This window comes from Callorhinus ursinus, unplaced genomic scaffold, assembly GCF_003265705.2.
Source record: "Callorhinus ursinus isolate GAN/ISIS: 27379988/994484 unplaced genomic scaffold, GSC_fseal_2.0 scaffold12, whole genome shotgun sequence".
Classification (NCBI taxonomy): domain Eukaryota; kingdom Metazoa; phylum Chordata; class Mammalia; order Carnivora; family Otariidae; genus Callorhinus; species Callorhinus ursinus.
In genome coordinates this window covers 13,649,041-13,655,602 of record NW_027397074.1, presented here as the reverse complement: position 1 = coordinate 13,655,602, position 6,562 = coordinate 13,649,041, and positions in this window count along the sequence as shown.

Genomic DNA, 6,562 nt, shown 5'->3' with positions numbered 1-6,562 from the left:
AACTAATATTACACTGTAGGTTAATTAACTGGAACTTAAATAAAATTTTTAAAATATACCTCATTAAAACTCTTTTTTAAAGGGGAAGAAAAAGAGTATACTTACTTTGCTTAGCACTGAGTAATATATGTAACTGCTGAATCACTATAAGATACACATGAAACTAGTATAACATTGTGTGTTAACTACAAAAGAAAAAGAAAGAAAGAAAAAGAAATCATATACATACACATGATTTACTCATGGATCAAAATTCTATTGAAAAAGCACAGTTTTCAGCTCCAGTTAGACTACTTTACACACTACAGCAAAAGATCCTAACCCAAACTCTATGATATCTGGATGCAGGCAAGACTTATTTCAGGGATTCATAATGACATCAAACTCCATTTGTCTAAGATCTTCTCATTGCTACCTTCTTCTGCCTGTTAACTAATACCGGTTTTCTATAATGTAGCAAAAATGGAGCCAGCTATTTCCAAATATCATTCTCACAAGAGAGCTATCATTTCCATCAAAAGTCTTGACATTCACTTTGATTGAACTGGCTAAAGGCAAATGCCTACCCTGATACCAATCACTCCCTAGAGCATTGAATTTGTTGATTACAGTGACCCAGGTAAAATACTCCAACCCCGTATGGATAGAGTCACTTTGACCAAAACTTCATGGACCCGTAAATGAAGAGCAGTGCATTTTGGGAAAGAAGAGAAAAACATTTATACACAGGAACAGATGACAAAAAATGTGTTACAGTTATTTCTTTTTCATTTTATTCAAAGCCATAGGAATTAGGATGTTGTGATGAGAGAAGCATTGATGGGTCAGATTTCTCCTTCCCTGAATTCTTCTAAAGTGACCTTTTACCGATGTCATACTTAGAAGTTTTATAGCAAAAAAAGGATTTGATCCACATATTGAGCGGGAGAAAATATCCCAGGGCTTCATAACAGTGTATAACATGTTCCCAAAGAATTCTCATTATATTCCTAATTTGTACATGTGCAAAAATTGCATCAGTGGTTGTGCTCACAACTAGGTCCCCATCAAACACAGAAGGTCATGTAGATATATATAGGTGCTTCAGCATCTCCAAAGGAATGTTTTCCCCCTACAAATTTATTTAAAATATCTGAGATTTTCTACCATCAAACAGTTCATGAATTTTAATCATTCACTGTCTTAGAGTCTACATTTTGTAGCTCAACTTTAATAAGTACTTAAATTTAATAGGTAGCAATTTTTTCTATTTTAAAAAATACCATGTTTGCAAATGATGGTATTTAGATTACATGAAACACTGTACCTGTTACAACAAACAGACCAAAATATGAATTTTTATAGACTTTGCTCTCTTCTCCACCCTCAGGAATAAGGCTTTTTTGTTTGTTTTTTGTTTTTTTGCTTGTTTGTTTTGGTTTTTTTTTTTCCCCAGAAGTGGAGGGCGGGGGGAGAGGAACTGATTAGTTGGAGTGTCCTCCCGCAGAGCAAGTTGGTTCAACGAATCCTCACCAAGCCCCATGTAGTCTTTAAAACTTGAAATTATCTGTGACTCTTGAAAAGTAAACTGATGATGTATATATACTCTGGGGATCTCTGTTGGGTCACCCAGCAGAGGAAAAAGAGAGAAAGGTGAAAGTTTAAGCAGAAGGGAGGGAGGGGAGAGAGGAATAGAGAGGGAAGAGGGGGGGAGAGGGGAAATTCTCATTCCCAAGGCATACGAGCTTTCACTATTCACCTCAGAAGATCTAAGTGACATCAGACTGCTCCAGGAGAGCAAAGGCAAGCCTTTGGAACTTTGAAATAGCTTCAGACCATGATGTTTCAGGGAGGACTATAATGCAGGCTATACAACCCAGTGTCAACTTTAAACAACTGAGTATTTGCCAAGAAGCAGAGCTGTTGCCAGGGTAGGGAGAGTTTGAAGTGCGGTTTAGCCACACTAAAGAAAGACCACAGAAATGAAATGTCTTGGAAACTGAGAAATAAATGAAAGATTGTCGTGGAAAGTTTAAAGAAAACTTGCCTTGAAGTGGTACATGGGTTAAAAGATAGAAATACCTCAGCCTTGGTATAACTGTCTATAAACCCTTAAGTCTTCCACATGGTAAAAAGCGCCAAAGAAAACCAAGTAAAGCTTCTGAGCTCCTAACAGAGGAGGATAAAAAGGTCTTTATTCTGTTGCAATTAGACAAATATCTGTTCAATGTTACTGTAATCTCTATACTTAGACAAAGATTCAGAGAAACTCTATCAAATGTTGGCAAGAGATATTTATTAGGTAATAGCTCCTTTAATCCTCACAACCTGTAAGGTGGTTACTATAATAGCACACTTCTACAAATAAAGAAGATGAAGCATATAGAAATGAATTTTAAGTAACCTGATCTATGTATTACAGTCAATCAGCTGAGAATATGAACCTGGAGACCTTGGTTTTATTGAATGTTATACTGCCTTCAACAAAGAGCAGGATTCAGCAAGTACAAATATAAATATGGTTAACAAGAAAACTTCCCTCACATCTTGAAGTGTGTAGTTCCCTTCACCGAATGTTACCACTGCCAGCAGCTGGTTGCATCCTTCCAAAGACAGTCTATACACACAAACACACAAACTCAAAATTGTTGTCCATGAGATAGTTAGCCCAGTTTGGAAGCAATAACATGCATTCTCCTGTATCTTGCAAAAAAAAAAAATCCTGCAGATCTGAATATATTGATTTGGGGTCTTGGGACTCATTGTAGTATATAAAATGTATAGTGAACCATGAAACTAAAGAAGTATTTGGCTCCTCTGCTTTACAATTTCTTTTCAAGAACTGTGACAGGTCTGAGATTTTACCATACTTTCAGACTAGCTAGTTGGCCAGTTTTGTGTGTGTTGGCAAAAAACATGATGTGATGTATGGTGACTAACATAACGTAATAAAATAAAATTAAAAAAAAAAAAGAAAAACATGAGACTTCAAGATTAGAGGCAAAGGACTCCATTATCTATGGCTTCATTTTCATGTCAGTTTCCCTTGTCTCCAATTTCCAAGGGGCCAAAGTGAAAGATGGATGGAGCACATGGATGCAGCAATACAGTAGGTTTGCATCACAGCTAAGAAATATCAAACTAAGGGAGCCCAAAGCTTTTATGATGCGCTGTAAGCAAAATGACCTTTGCTCTGGAAGGGACACTCTCTCAATCTTACAAGGTTATTCTATATACAAAAGTGTTCTTGAAATGATAGGCCAGAGCCAAAGAGCAGTTAGTGATTTAGCTTACAAGATAAACACATCATGAACTATCACCCAAACTAAAAAGTTGTGGAACTTTGGCATATCTCTTAAGCTTTCTGAGCCTTCTTCCCTATCTGTAAAATAAAAGCATCGGTCATTTATTTGTCTAAGGATGGGATATAATTATATACTTTATATCACATTGTGAACTACAAAGTACTCTAAACAAATATTACAGTTGTTATTCCTATCATCCCTGAGATCACACAGATAAGCACTTTTCTATGGTCAGCAAGTACCATGGCCAGTTGGACAGATATTAACTTTGGCAGTACGCTAGGACATGTTCACCTGGGGCATAGTACAGTTTAAGTCTGAGTGATAGATTTAGGATTGTTTAGGATCCAACCCAGGGAGAGTTATAATAAAATCCAAAGAATTACAAGAAAGATGTTAATTCATTATTAGAAAAATAAATCTAAGTCCTAAAAGGAGAACAGGACATATTTTTCTCCTGATAAATGCCTGTGTATTTTCACTATTTTATTATGTGGTTCATATCAGTTACAGCTTATCTAGCAGATGGAGACATAAAGATGACATATAAATAAAAACACTCAGCTGATCTTATCCCTGCATAAAAGAAGCTTCTTACTAATAACTTTAAAAGTCTGATTTTATGTAAGAAACACTGCTTAATTATTCTAATTTATTCAACTTCATTTTTTATTTAATGGATTGATGCATGTATTTGTTTCATTTTTCTTCCTATACCTTCATTTAACAAATTTGTTATTTTTAGTGTCTATCTTTAAAAATTGAAAATTCTTTCTTAAAGAAACTTATTAATAAACTAAGGTTTTATTAAGTTGTAGATTTAAGTTACATGTCTCTCTGGACTATTTCCCTGTGGAAGAAATAAAAAAAATAAATTGATTTATTCACTTGCCAAATGAATGAGGTATATAGGCACTTTGCTCTATTGATATATAGAGCAGTTACATTTCTTCCTCAATTGCTGACTACTTGATCTTTTGAAGGAGGATATTAAAATGTTATCTTTAATTATAATAAATTCCAGATTTTATAAAATTCCCAGAAGCTTTTTAAAAATGAAAACTGACTTTAAAAGCTTTAGGTTGTCCCCTCCTTCCACACCCCAGAGGAAGTTCTAACAATATTCAAAGGTATTAATCATATTTAGAGCACAAGAAATAGGATTAAAATGCAACCATGTGGAAAAAAACTATCGCGTAGAGAAAAAAACCACAAAACTATTTTTATTCAGTTTATAAGTTCATCAGACACAAAGTTAAGTTGTGAAGAATGTGAAGCAAAAAAGCAAAAGGGAGTTGCACGCGTGTGTGTGTGTGTGTGAGATCCATGTCAGAGACAAAAGACTAGAGTAACTGATTAAAGTAAAATAAAATTGGGCGCCTGGGTGGCTCAGTTGGTTGAGCGACTGCCGTCGGCTCAGGTCATGATCCTGGAGTTCCGGGATCGAGTCCCGCGTTGGGCTCCCCGCTCAGCGGGGAGTCTGCTTTTCCCTCTGACCCTCTTCCCTCTCGTGCTCTCTATCTCTCATTCTCTCTCTCAAATAAATAAAATCTTTAAAAATAAATAAATAAAGTAGAATAAAATGGAACGGTACCATTTTTTTCTATTTCATGTTATTTTATTGGGAAATACAACACATGTAAAAAATACTGTATGTAATTATAAGTACAGTTTAAGCAATAATAATAAATAACCACCTGCATAACCCTTATTCAATTTCAAAAACAGAATTTTGTCAGTACCAAAGATGCCCCGATGGCCTTCTGTAATCAGATTTAATCACATTCCAAGAGGTAAACTCTACTCTTGAATATTTTGTTAATCGTTTCCTTGCCTTTCTGTAATATTATTGTGTACCAAAAAAACAATTATTAAATATATTATTATGTATTCCTAAAAAATCTATTATTTGCTTTATTTTTATTTTTTACTTTTAATGAATGGGAGTATTCTGCAAATATTCTTTTGTGACTTTATTTCATTCTATAGTATGTTTTCTGAAATTTATCCATGTTGACACATTTAGTTTTTATTATTTTCACCTTTGAATGCTAATCCAATGTGTGATTATAAAGTAATTTATTTATGGGGTGCCTAGGTGGTACAATTGGCTAAGTCTCCAACTCTTGGTTTTGGCTCAGGTCTCATCTCAAGGTTGTGAGATCGAGCCCTGTGTAGGGCTCCATGCTCAGCCTAGAGTCGCTTGGGTTTCTCATTCTCCCTCTCCTTTTGCCACTCCCTCTCTACCTCTCTCTCTAAAATAAATAAATAAATCTTTATAAATAAATAAAGTAATTCATTTACATATTGTATTGATGATGTGCATTTGGGTTGTTGCTTCTTTTGGGGATGCTGTCAAACTTTTTTTATTATGAACATTGTGGCAGCTCTTATATATGACTCCTGGAGCACATATATAGTAATCCAGTCCTATCCTTTAACATGTGTATATCAAAGAGTGGAATTGTTGGTCCATAATGTATGCAAATCTTTATCTTTTTTAAAAATTTTTTATTATGTTAATCACCATACATTACATCATTAGTTTTTGAGGTAGTGTTCCCTGATTCATTGTTTGCGCATAATACCCAGTGCTCCACGCAGAACGTGCCCTCTTTAATACCCATCACCAGGCTAACCCATTCCCCACACCCCTCCGCTCTAGAACCCTCAGTTTGTTTTTCAGAGTCCATTGTCTCTCATGGTTCGTCTCCACCTCCAATTTATTCCCCTTCATTCTTCCCCTCCTGCTATCTTTTTTTTTTTTTAACATATATTGCATTGTTTGTTTCAGAGGTACAGATCTGTGATTCAACAGTCTTGCACAATTCACAGCGCTCACCCTAGCCCATAGCCTCCCCAATATCTATCACCCAGCCACCCCATCCCTCCCACACCCCCACCACTCCAGCAACCCTCAGTTTGTTTCCTGAGATTAAGAATTCTTCATATCAGTGAGGTCATATGATACATGTCTTTCTCTGATTGACTTATTTCACTCAGCATAACACCTTCCAGTTCCATCCACGTCGTTGCAAATGGCAAGATCTCATTCCTTTTGATGGCTGCATAATATTCCATTGTGTATATATACCACCTCTTCTTTATCCATTCATCTGTCGATGGACATCTTGGCTCTTTCCACAGTTTGGCTATTGTGGACATTGCTGCTATAAACATTGGTGTGCACATACCCCTTCGGATCCCTACATTTGTATCTTTGTGGTAAATATCCAGTAGTGCAATTGCTGGATCGTATGGTAGCTCTATTTTCAACT